A 13,370-nucleotide genomic window follows, 5' to 3' on the forward strand; every position below is an offset into this window, starting at 1 on the left:
TATTAACAACCACACCTAAAACAAAAACAAAAGCAAACTAAGCAACAACTAGAACAGGAACAGAACCACAGAAATGGAGATCACTTGGAGGGTTATCAACAGGAGAGTGGGAGAGGGAGAAAGGGAGGAAAGGTACAGAGAATAAGTAGCATAGATGATAGGTAGGAAATAGACAGGGGGGAGGGCAAGAATAGTATAGGAAATGTAGAAGCCAAAGAACTTATATGTATGACCCATGGACATGAACTAAAGTGGGAGACTGTGGATGGGAGGCGGTGTGCAGGGTGGAGGGGAGTGAAGGGGAAAAATGGGACAACTGTAATAGCATAATCAATGAAATATATTTTTTAAAAAAGGAAAAAAAAAAAGAAATACAAGCCAGAAAGAAAAAGAAAGGTAGTATGCTATGGAAGCAGAAAGGTAGGCACTGCATTCTTTTCCTTTTCTTTCTTTAAAAATACCAATTTGACTAATATAAGAGAAGTCTATATTTTTTCAGAGTCTGGAATGTCGTTGTCTACCCTCCAAGGTACACCTTTCTTTGAATCAAGTTACAGAGGAAACCAATTCAGTAATCACAAGATTGCTTGATGGTCAGAGTCTTAGGGGATGAGTAAACTTGAAGTCATTTCATTCAAGCTATAAAAAAAAAAGCCTGATGACCTGTCTCTGACCCGTATAATGGGGACACATGTCTGTCACATTCAAAGTCTCTTTCCCCTAAGTAGTGTTGGAAACAAAGTGATAAAATCTCCCGATCCAATTTATGGGACAATCTACCTGAGGCCTATTTAATTTTATACCTATTTGGAAGTCTAAGCCTCTTCCATGCCTTTAATTTAAAATACTGCTAGAGGGGAAATGTATCAAAGCAGCATCCTACTTAAAACAATTTACTGAAAATAACATATTAAAGGCACTATTTATAAAGATGTGGGCAAAGTTCAAGGAAACGACAGTATGTAGTGGAACCCAGGGACTAACAAGAGTTTGTCAAACTTTCCAGTCCCTAGACATGGAGGGGCAAGGCAAAGAAAGTGTTACAGATCCCAGGGAGTGCTGGACCACCTAGGCTATCAGACAACTACTGCAAGAATATGGCACCTAAATAGGGAGGAAGGGAGAAGAAGAAATACACCAATCTCTCTTTCTTCCTGCTGGTCCTTCTACCCCTGTGCCAAGCTTCTGCTAAACCAATCAGAGGTCAGAGGGTGAGGGAACCAGTGTCACCCTCTGTAGAGGGAAGAGGGTGTTGTAACCCATAGAGGTCAGTGCTCCAGGGTTCAGAGCAGAAAGGGTGGAGAGTCAGTCTGGGGGGTGGGAATGGGTGAGAGCAGGCAAGCAGAGTAGAATTAACATGGGAAGATAAGATACCCCTACAAGAAACAATTAGAGAAACAACTAAATAGGAATATCAATTATGGACTATCTATGGAGCTCTAAACATGTGATAGATATCAGGGGAGGGAAGAGAGAAAGCGAAATAAAACTAGCTAATTCACACTAAGACTATAGTAACTTTTAGCTCTCATTAGTCTTTCTTATTATGCCAGAAACTTGGAAGAGGAGGTTGATTATTTTGTGTTTTGTTTACTAAAGAAAAGGTTTCATTTCTCTTTCTTATGCCCAAGACAAAAAAAAATCCTAGAGGTAAAAATATATATTTGTTTAACTTTTTGAGAAAAAGAATGCTGTGCTGATTTTTACATCCTATCGTTCTTGGTCCTAGGATTCCCATGTCCCTCTACCTGCACCATTTGAAAGAGGCCTAGCCGCTAGGACACGCTGGCTTACTGAAGCTTACATTGAAACGAAAGCCTGATGCAGACGTTTGAGGTCACTAGGCTTCTACTACCATATGCACAGTCAAACGCAAAAAGCAAGACAGCATTGTGGTTAAGAAGGTAGGTTCTAAAGTCGGGTTACATGGACTTAAATGCTTGCTCTACTAGGTTCTAGCTGTACAACCTTGGGTAAGTTACTCCTCTTGTCCTCCATGTCACAGATAACATGGTGATAATAATAGTACTTATTCCATCAGTCATTTTGTGAGGAGTACTTAAGACACTGTCTGGCACAGAGTAAATGCTTAAGAAGAGTCTTGTTAATAAAGACAATGTTCTAATTCTAAAGTATTCTGCAGCCAACTTGATTTTTCTTTAACAACCTTGTCTTGGTCTCCTCTCTACATCTTCAAATTCTCTCTCTCTCTCTCATGCACACACTCTCAGAGGGAATAGTGAAGTCCTCATTTATACCAAAAGTACAGGGATACTTTAAAATTCATTCATATACTCATATATTAATTGAGTACCTATTATGTTTCGGACACCGGACTAGGTTCTGGGTGTAATATGAAAGTGAGAAAAGAAACCAATCACAGCCCTTGTCCCTAAGGAGTTTGTGATCCAATAAGGGATACAAACATTAATCAAATTACTACAGATAAAAGCTATATGATAGGGCAATGCCTATTAGTGAATAAGGATATTGAAATTCAGTCTTTTTCAACTTCTAGAGAAAAGGAGGTGAGCAGAATTCTGTGAGCTACAGGTGAGGCATCAGGCTGTGCTGCCCGGTATGGTAGGCACACTGGACATATGTGGCTAAATTTTAATTGTAAGCAATTACAACTAAATAAAATTTAAAATTCTGTTCCTCATTTGCACTAGCCACATTTCAAATGCTCAGTTATATATGACTAGAGGCCACTGTATTAAACTGAAAATAAGGATGATTTCTATCATTGTAGGGAGCCTTTGGGAGCCTCAAATGTGGAGGAAATTCCCATGGTCTGGAGAACAGAGATTGTGAGTAAAAGTAGGGAAAGTACTATAAAACACAGAAGTCATGGCAAATACAAAGTTGTCCTAATAGGAACTATAATTTCTAGTAGACATAAGGGTACAAGAAAGGTGCAATATTTACAGTATCACCTGGACTGGTTCCCCTCCTAATAACCACTTCCTCACCAAAATGACATTTTCCAGTGGAGCTTTATATTTAGTTTCAGGGATGTTTTAGTTTGCAATTTTGGGATATAAGTCCAGGAGAAAACAGAAATCCATGAAAATGAATTATAATGCTTATAATTCAACTTTTTTGAAACAGAAAACTATAGATGTATCAGTATGGGCCATGTACCTTAAACCAGAAGCTACATTTTTGTATCTACCAGTATTTTATTCATATATTTATGTCTCATATTTTACTGACTACAGTTTCTTACTCCTGAACATACCACTTTTTCAGGTTTCCTTCTCTCCATTCTCTCGGGAACACAAATCTTTGAGTATAATTTCACGCCGACAGTGTTTATATCCCCGGAGTCAGAAGCAAGAGCTCTTCATTGCTCCTGTGTGCAATCATTCTTTCCACGCTCCCTTTTTTTCATATTTGACAGTGTGTCAGAAAAGTGCCATAACTGGTATGGGAAGGGAATGGGACTTTAAAATGTTGCACTCGGAATAAATCTGTAACATGCACAAGAACATAAGTGGAATCGTTGACAGGTGGCAGTTTTCTCCCTGAAAAAAGAAATTCAAGTCACTAAAGGAGAATTAAAACTTTGCTTATTTTCTAGGTCTAATAAAAATCACAGCTCTTGCTATTGTTGTTATCGTTAAGGATCCATATCATACAGTTTTAATTAGCAAGACAAAATATGGGTATGGTTTCCCAGCTAGAAACTGTATGGATAAATTGTAAAATGTGGTTCCCCAAACTGAAACTACCCTAATACGGAATCCCCTCCAAACATCTCACTGTCCAACATGTGAGAAGCTTTTCTCCCTTGAGTCCACCATGCTGTGAGGAAGCCCAAGCAGCTGTGTGGAAAGGCCCACAAAGAGGAAAGGCAAAGCCCCTGTTTGACAGCCCAGCTGCGCTTCCAGCTAGCAGCCAGCACGATCTGCCAGCATTTGGAATGAGGCCATGGGGGGTATTACACCGTTCTCAGCACTTCAGCCAACACCATGTGAAGCAGAAGAACCAGGAGATTCAAAGAATGGTGAGAAATAAGAAATTGTTATTTTAAGCCACTAAGTTTGGAAGTAGTTTGTTAAATTGCAATAGAACTGAAAGAGTATCTTAAGCAAAACTATCTAGAGACTACATAGCTTACTTCCTTTATGCAACTTATACATAGTGTCAGGCATAGATTTTGTTTTGATGAACTCAACTATGCTGTGGTAAAAGAGAAAAAATCTGACAGTCATTCCCCATACTTCCCACCCCCACATATACCCACTATCCCATGCCTGTACTCACACTCTGCCTTCCCTCTGTTATGTTGGCAAAACTGTTCCTATTCCTATCAAAAGTCAGCACTTCTGATTGTGTTCCAGATCCGATTCTTCTTTACCTTTTCAAGGACTCACTCAATTACCTTTTCCTTCTGTTACATCATCAATTCCCCCTGTCTGTGGTCTCACACCTATCAAGATATAAACATGACTTGATATTACCCATTTAAAAATTTCTTCATGTCCTGACCACTGTGACTTAGTTGGTTGGGCATCATTTTGCAAAGCCAAGGGCCACCAGTTCCATTCCTAGTCAGAGCACATGCCTGAGTTGTGAGTTTTGTCTCAGTTGGGGCACGTGCGATAGGCAAGTAATTGGTGTCCTCTCTCATGTCGACGTTTCTCTCCCTCTCTGTCTCCCTTCCTTCCCCTCTATCTAAAAATAAATAAATAAACCTAAAAATAAAAACATCTTCAACCCCATACCCCCTTCACCCTTTGTCCTACTTTCTTATTCCCATCCATAGCATAACTTCCTGAATCAGTTGTCTGTGGTCCCTCTTCTCCACTTTCCTATCTGCTATTCTCTCAGCCCACTCCCATGGGGTTTCTATCCACACCATTTAATTTAAATTGCTCTAGTCAAGGTCACCAATGACTTCCATGTTGCCAAATTGAACAACCATCCTGTCCTCATCTTCCTACTCGATACATCTCTCAGCAGTATTCAAAACAATTCATCGCTCCTTTTCTTGAAAGATTTTTTTCTTTTGGTTTCTGCTATATCTCAGACTGCTGATACCCTATCTCACTGGCCATTCATTTATTTTATTTAAAAAAATTTATTTCTCTATATTTAGAAAGAGAGAGGAAAGAGGAAGGGTAGGGAGAGTGAGAGAGAGGCATAGATTTGTTGTTCCACTTATTTATGCATTCATTGGTTGTGTCTTGTACATGCCCTGACAGGAAATCAAACCCACAACGTTGATGTATTATTGGGACAATGCTCTGACCACCTGAGGTGCTTGGCCAGGGCTCGCTGTCATTCTTTTAGTTTCCTCTTCTGCCTCGTCCTCCTCTGATCAGCCTCAAATTGTTGGTATCCCTCAGCATCACCTCTTCTTTTCTCCATCTAGCCTCACTCCCTAAGTAATCTCATGGCTTTAAATATATTTAAGAGCACCCCTGGCTGGTGAAGCTCAGTGGATTGAGCTTGGGCCTGTGAACCAAAGGATCGTGGTTCGATTCCCAGTCAGGGCACATGCCTGGGCTGCAGGCCAGTTCCCAGCGGGGAATGCACAAGAGGCCACCACATATTGATATTTCTCTCCCTCTCTCCTTCCCTTCCACCTCTAAAGATAAATAAATAAAAAATCTTTAAAAAATAAAATAAATATATTTAAGAGCTAATGACTCTCACATATCTACACCTACCTCCTCTCTTAACTCCAGAATCACATATCCTATTGCCTACCTGACATCTCCACTACGAAGTCTAACAGGCATCTCAAATTTAACATTCTCAAAATACAGCCTTGATTTTCAATCCCATCTCCAAATTATTCTTCACCATTCTGGTAAATTGCACTGCTCTCTAATTAGTTGCTTAAAATAAAATCCTGCAAGATATTGAATCTACTCTTTCCCTTACTACCTACATCTCATCTAAGTCTTGTCAACCCCACCTGCAAAATATATCACAAATCCCTCTACTTCCTTCAATCCTCTCTCCATTGCTACCATCTGCTACCATCACTTAGATAAGTCACCATCACCTCTGCCATGGACTACTTTAACCAACTCTTAAGCACCCACATTTTCTACCTTTTTAAAAAGTAGATCACATGTCATCCCCCTGCTCAAAATTCTCCAAGATTTTCCATTGCATTTAGAATAAAATCAAAATTTCTTACCCTGTCCTGTAAGATCTTGTATTACCTGGTTTCTGCCTACTTTCCCAGCCCTATCTCCATCACTTTCTTATAGTTTAGCTCAGTTCCAATTGCACATACCCGCTTGCTGTTCTTTAAACACACCAAGCTTGCATTGGCCTCAGGGCCTTTGCATTTATTATACTCAATGGCTGAAACCCTTTCCCTCAGACCTTTGTATGACTGGATCCTTCTTGTCATTTAGGTATCAGTTTGGATGTTACTTCCACAAATAAATCTTAAATAATTACTTACCTGAGGAGTAGCTCCCAATTGATCTCTACCACATTATTTTTATTATAGCAACTCTCACTCAGGGATAGTAGTTTCCTTATTTATTTATTTTCTTGTTTACTGTGTTTCTCCTCACTAGAATGCAAGTTTTATGTGAAAAGAGACCTTGTTGGCTTTAATATTTTCTTTCCCAGAGGCTAGAAGAGCAGCTGACACATGGTAGGCACGCAACAATAGGTACTGCATATATCAACGATAAATAAGAATAGTAATTATAATAATATTGTTCCTTAACCTTAGTTCTGTTCAAGAACTTTATATGAAAAACTAAATTACCTATAGTCCAACCAATTATTATTAACATTTCAGAGAATTACTCTTGAAGTGTTTTCCTTTCTTTAAATATTAGAGCCTTTTGGAAAAAGATAAAATTAGGCTCATTCTTCACACCATACATACGAATAAACTCCAAATGAACCAGAGACTTAAATATTTTAAAAAATGGTAAGTTCTAGAAGAAAACATGGGTTAATTCCTCTTTAACTTCTGTGTGGAAAAAGGCTTTGTAATTATAATATAAAATACAGAGGCAGAACAAATAAAGTATTAATAAATTTGAATAAAAATAAGTGTTTTGAATGGCAAAACATAAGCAAAGTCAAAAGCCAAAGGACAAAGTGGGATGTAATATTTACAACATGTAGCATAAAGGGTTAACATTTCAAATGTACTTCTTTAAAAACTCCTTAAAGTAGAAAAAAAAGACCAGAAATCCTACAGAAAAGCAGGCAAAAGGCATGAACAGACTATTCACAAAGAGATACATAGAGTTTTTAAACATGTTAAATGATAATAAATGTCATTCATAATAAGAGAAATGTAAATTATTAAAGCATACTGAGACATTGTTTCTCATTCAGTAGTTTGGCAAAAAATTCAAAAGCTTGACAGTACACACTCAGTTGGTAAGTGTATAGAAAACAGATACTCTTATCCATTGCTGGAGGGAATATAACAAAACTACATACAAATTTACCCTTTTGTACAGAATCCCACTTGTAGAAATTAATCCTAAAGTTATACCTCCAATAATATAAAAATATACATGAGCAAGATTATGCATTGCAGCATTATTTGTAATCTCAAAATATTGGAAACTACCTAAATATCTAAGGTGAAGGAAGGTGTTTGAATAAACTGTGGTACATCCATACAGTGGAGTGCTATGCAGCTACTGAGGAAGAATGAGGAAGATCTTTATGAACTGATATGAAATAATTTCTAGAGTATACTAAATTAAAAAGCAATGTGCAAAAGAGTATGTACAGTATTCTACCCTTTGTGTAAGAAAAAAAGGAAAATAAGAAAATGTGCATTGTCATTGCAAAAAGAAATATAGAAAGGATAAACCAGAAAACAATGAAATGTGTTTTAGAAACACACCGCGAACTTGGTTTCTAATACCGTTCCCTACTAAAAAGAACCTGGGCTCCATCAAGAAATGGCTGAGTCCAGGACTGGGGCAGGTAGGTATAACTGGATCCTGGAACATCTTGTTATGCCAGAAAATACATGCTAAAATATGATGGGAACATTTTGCAAGGACCTGGAGGCCAGCTTGAAGAGACTTCCCACTGGCCAAATCTGGGACAACTGGAACACCAAACTAAGTAAAAACATGAATTATAAACAATTGGAAAATAGAAATTTTTAAGTCCATATAATTAATAGGTAATCAAGAGAGAAATAGAGAGGGAGAGGGAGGGGTGGAGGAGGGAAAGAGGAAGAGGGAGAGAGAGAGAGAGACAGACAGACAGACAGACAGACATGGGGAAGAAGGGAGGTCTCTTGCTCAGAGCAGAATGCTGAGGGCCCAGAGCCAACTTTGCCATTAGACACAGCATTTAAATCCCATGACACATTTAAAGGCCATAAAAATGTTTTCATTTTTATTTCTTTTAAAAGAAATCAGAAGAAAAATAATACAATAACAATAAATACAGCTTAGATCATATTCATCTTTATACCAACATAGTCATAAAATACAATTAAAGATTTTTTATGGAGAAAGGGAACCACAAAATCAAAAGAGCCAGGGCTCATGAAAGTCACCATGGGGCCCCAGGAGGGATGGCCAGTGTGTGTGAAAATTATCATTTGAAAGCTTCATGGCAAGAATCATCAATAGACATTAAATCTAAGGGAAATTTTTGGTGAAGAACAAGATATTTACATGGTCTTAAAGTATCTCCCCCCACACACTTCTTGTTAGTTCCAAGAAAGAGAAAAAAATTACAGTGAAGAGATTGGGCACCACCTTGATTGAGTGATCAAAACTATCACAGGTGAGGGACATATGAATGTCACATGCCTCCAGATGTAACAGTCTGAGAAGGTTATAACATTGTCCATGCAATTTTCCTGCTAAAGGTGGATGAACTCAATATAATCATGAGAAAACAAACAGAAAATGAAAATGCTCTGTTTTTTTTAAAGGTGGTAGTGTACAGGAGTTATTTTCCAAAAAATGCCAATGTCAAAAAAGACAAAGACTGGGAAATGTCTCAGATTTAAGGTGGTTCAAAGTACATGACAACTAAATGCAATACCTGACCCTAAAATTGAACCTGTACTAGAAGAGGAAAGCCTTACAAAGGTCATTATTACATTAACTAAAAAATTTGGAGTATGGACAGTAAATTACACGGAAGTATTACACCGATGTAAAAGTATGAAGTCAAGAACTGTGGAGCAAAGCCCTATTTTTCAGAAACACATGCTAAGTATTTAGGTATAAAGAACTGTGATAGTTCAGAAAAAGTGTGTGAGTGTGCGCATGTGCATATAAAGAGAGAAAGAAGGAATGAATGATAAAGCAAATGATAACAATAGGTGAATTTTTGTAAAGAGTAGAGGGATGTTCCTGGTACTTTCTTATGTTTTCAACCTCTTACCTTGACTGTATTTTTCACATTGTTAATGGTTTCCCATGTTATTACCTAATCTTTTAATCTATCACTTTAAATGTCTGCATAACACTACCCAATTGACACTAGAGTTCACCGGGCCATGTCCTTACTGTTCAACATTTAGATTATTTTCAACTTTTCCTAATTTAAACAATGTTTGCAATGGTTAAGCTTAAGAGCGGTAGAAGCATATTACTTATATGCAAATCTCAGTTTTGTTATTTACTCCCTTTTGAAGCTTTGTAAATTACCTGTCTTTCTATGCCCCAGTTTCCTCTTCAGGCATAATAGTATTCGTAGGGTTGTTGTGAATACTAAATGAGAGGTTCATGAGAGAACTTAACAGTGGTGCCTCACATACAGTAAGCATTCAATAAATATCAGCTATTTGTATAATTTTTGTGCATTAAGCTTTTTCCATTCGGGGAGGTCTAAACTTTTGCGATAATAACAGTTTAAGATAAAAGCAATACTAATATTTTGGGATATGAATAAGAATGCATAATGTAGAGATAAGAATACTCCGAACAATGACGCCAGTGGTTTTATAATCCTTGCTTTGTTTAATTTTAAAAAGTGTACAGGAATTCATCTAATAAACAAAATATATCCTGCTATCCTAAAGTATACCACCAGGTGGCAGCAAAACCAATTAGTTGGCAATATTAATTTAAACAGGTGATTTTTCAAACAAATTCGCAAAATCCCAAAATAGAAAGAGGGTTTTTAAAAAAGAAGCTGTGGTCATAGCAAGCCCATTAAATCTATGGCTGGTGAATTAGTTCAGGTAATCTGTCTTACTGTTAGGTGAACAGACATCTCTGAGCAGATTCCTCTTTTTTAATGACTCCATATCCACCCAGCTTAAAATCCCTGTTCTCCCCCGAGCTTCCCCATCTCAGTAAACAGCACTGCTACCATACACTTACTTGCTTAAGTAAAAGTCACCGCATTATAGGGTGTGGGGCTTTTTGTTTATTCTTAGTTTTGTTATATTATGGTAAAAAATAATGTGATTTGTATCAATTATTTTGTTATTTCTTGAGACTGGCTTTGCAGTAAAATTTTGTAAGTTTTCCTCTGTGTGTACTTGAAAAGAACATGTACTCTCTGTTAGGTGAAGGATTCTGAAATCAAGCTTGTTAACTATGTTGTTCATATCTTTTATATCCTTATTAACATTTTGTCAGCTTTTTCTGTTTTTGTAGAAAATGTGGTAAAAAAATCTCCCTCTGTAATCAAAGATTTGTTCATGTATTGCAATTCTGTCAATGGCATTTCCGCTATATGTCTATTGAAAATATATTATGATATATAGATTCGGAATTGCTATATCTCCTTGGTAAGTTATTTCTTTATTATTTTTAAAAGTCTTTGCTCCTAACAGTGCTTTTTTACCTTAGGGCTTCTTTTGTCTGGCACTAATATTACTACACTAGCATTCTTTTGGGTGATTTTTGCCCATCACATATTTTCCATTCATTTCCTTTCAACCTTTTTATGCTTTTGTTTTAGCTATGTCTATAACAAACAGTATATAGCTAGATTTTAAAATACCTAATATGTGCAGTTCTGATTTTAACTGACAAATTTAGTCTACTTATATGTTAAAATTATTAATATATTTGGACCTATTTCTACAATTCTTTGTTTTTATATTTATAATTCTATTCTTTATTTTTCCTCCTTGCATGCTTTTTATTGGATTGATCTGGTTTTATTTATTCACCTTACTTATAGGCCTATATTTATAGGCTCTTGGTAATTATCTCTGCCTTTTCAACATACTTTAGAAAGTCTAAAGTAAATTAATTTATTCTTTTTTATTTTTAATTTTTTATTTAGTTCTTATTCAAGTACAGTTTTCTGTTTTATATTCCCTGCCCTGCTCCCCCCAGTGCTCCCCACCTCCCTCAAATTAATTTATTCTTATCCTGAGTAATCAAGGGCCTTACAAAGCTTTATCTTCAATCACCCTCCCTCCTGTCTTGCTCACTTGTTGTAATCTAGTATTTTAGCTTTAATTTCTCACATTATGTTATTTCCTTGACTAAAATCTCTCAGTAACTTCACCTTAGAAAGGATATCTCAACCCTTTGCTATAGTACATACACTTAGCCTGGTCTGGTCACTGCCTGCTCCTCCAAGCTCCCTGTGCGTTGTTCTTCCCCATTGCTCACTGCCCTTCAGCTACAATCACTTCTCGGTTCCTGGGACAGGCTGTAATTGAACATCAATTTCTGTCCCACCTCAAATCCTGGCCACACACTTTTCCTTCCATTCAGTATTGTCTTCTTCAATTCTGGTTGTTGCTATCTCTCTCTCATTCTTCTCAGCTTAAATATGGTCTTCTCAAAGAAGTTTTCTCTTGCCTTCCTATGTAGATTAAGATCTCTCCATCCCATAATTTTTTATAATAGCACTCTGTTTATTTCCTTCATGTACTTATCAAAAGTCATAATTACATATTGGAATATATGTTTTCTTGTTTAATGCCTGCCTCTCTGACCAGATTTAGCGTTCTAAGAACATCAGTAAGAATGGAAAAGTAAATGGGAACGAGAAACATTTTAAAAGAAGGATTTATACCTTTTTATATCAAATTAGATGAGAGAGAAAGTATTAATAAAGAAAAAAGTTAAATGTAATCCTCAGGTTTCTTCTTGGAAAATTGTAAGTAAAAAGATATCACTTGACAGAAATTAAATAATTGGGAAAGAATTCAGTTTGAATAAAATTGAGGAGGGAGAAAATACTTTTGCTAATATTACAGCTGAAGTAACTAACAGTGGGATATCCGTGTGAAGATATGTCATAGAAAATCAGAATTATGGTGGTGAAACATAGGTTAGAGGTCAGGACTAGAAATGCAGTTGTGGGAATAACATATTTTTCATTCCTTATCAATTTAATGTTCATTTTTTTCATTGAGCCATTCCAAACCTTCTGTTTTCTCCCCATTCATTCAACAAATATTCTTCCTGCCTCTGTGCTAAATGCAAATACCTTTGCAATAGTTAACTAAGGTGGATGCTATTTCTGCCCTCATGCAGCTTACAGAGTAAAGAGGGAGGAAGACAATTAAAGGAACAGGTGCAATAGAGTACGATGTACCCCAACACAGGAATTAAATAAGGGTGTTATTAGGAACATGTAGCAAGAAAAATTAACCTAATTTGTGGGGTCAGGAAAAGTTTTCTGGAGAAAATAATGCTTCACTGAAACCTAAAAGAGAATAAAGAGTTAGGGAGAGAAAAAAAGGGCAAAAGACTCCTTAAGTAGAGGAAACATGTATGAACAATTTTTAAAGCAACAAAGAACATGCATGATCAAATATTTCTACTTTTGTTACGGAAATATTCTCTATCCAACTCTTAAAGAATTTTTTAAGTTGATTGAGTTATAATTTACATATTATAAAATTCATCTTTTTTAAAGTGTAAAGGTCTATGAATTTTGACAAACTTATGCACTTGTCATGGCAAAGATCAAGATATGTAGTATTTTTATCACAAAAAAAATATTCCCTCATACCTCTGTACTTCCCTTCCCTTGGCCATCTGGCAACTGCTGACTGGGTCTCTGTCCCTATAGTTTTCCCGTTCCAAATGTCGTATATTGAATAAATGGAATAATATAGTATGTTGTGTTTTGAATCTGGCTTTCTTCACAGAGCATGGTGTTTTTGACTCATTAGTGGTGCTGCATTCATCTTCCTTTGTATTGGTGAGCAGTATTCCATTATATAGCTATGTCCTAATTTGTTTCACCAGTTAGTGAACACTTGGCACATTTTCAGTTTTTGAAAAATATGGACAAAACTGCTACAAATATTCCCACAGAGGTTGCCTGTTTGTCTGTCTATCTGTTTGGGTATAAGTCTTTGTAGGAACTGTCAAGTGCCCCCCAAAGTGGCTGGAGCATTTTGCTTTCCCACAAGCAGCACTGAGATTTCTAGTTGTTCTGCATCCTTGTCAACATTTGACATGATC

At 36.7% G+C, this 13,370-nt stretch overlaps 1 long non-coding RNA gene across 1 annotated transcript in view; it reads right to left on the reverse strand.

The window, feature by feature from the left end:
• Positions 1 to 2,561: 2,561 nt before the first annotated feature.
• The window catches only part of LOC118997885 (uncharacterized), a 62,998-nt gene continuing 52,189 nt past the window's right edge, over positions 2,562 to 13,370 (reverse strand). Inside the window, exons 3-4 of the long non-coding RNA XR_005068748.1 lie at positions 4,270 to 4,435; positions 2,562 to 3,527 (exon numbers count right to left, since the gene is read on the reverse strand). This is a non-coding gene — a long non-coding RNA (uncharacterized LOC118997885). The remainder of the gene's footprint in view (positions 3,528 to 4,269; positions 4,436 to 13,370) is intronic.

Source organism: Sturnira hondurensis, unplaced genomic scaffold, assembly GCF_014824575.4.
Source record: "Sturnira hondurensis isolate 20B ecotype Veracruz unplaced genomic scaffold, ASM1482457v3 Scaffold0001120, whole genome shotgun sequence".
Classification (NCBI taxonomy): Eukaryota; Metazoa; Chordata; class Mammalia; order Chiroptera; family Phyllostomidae; genus Sturnira; species Sturnira hondurensis.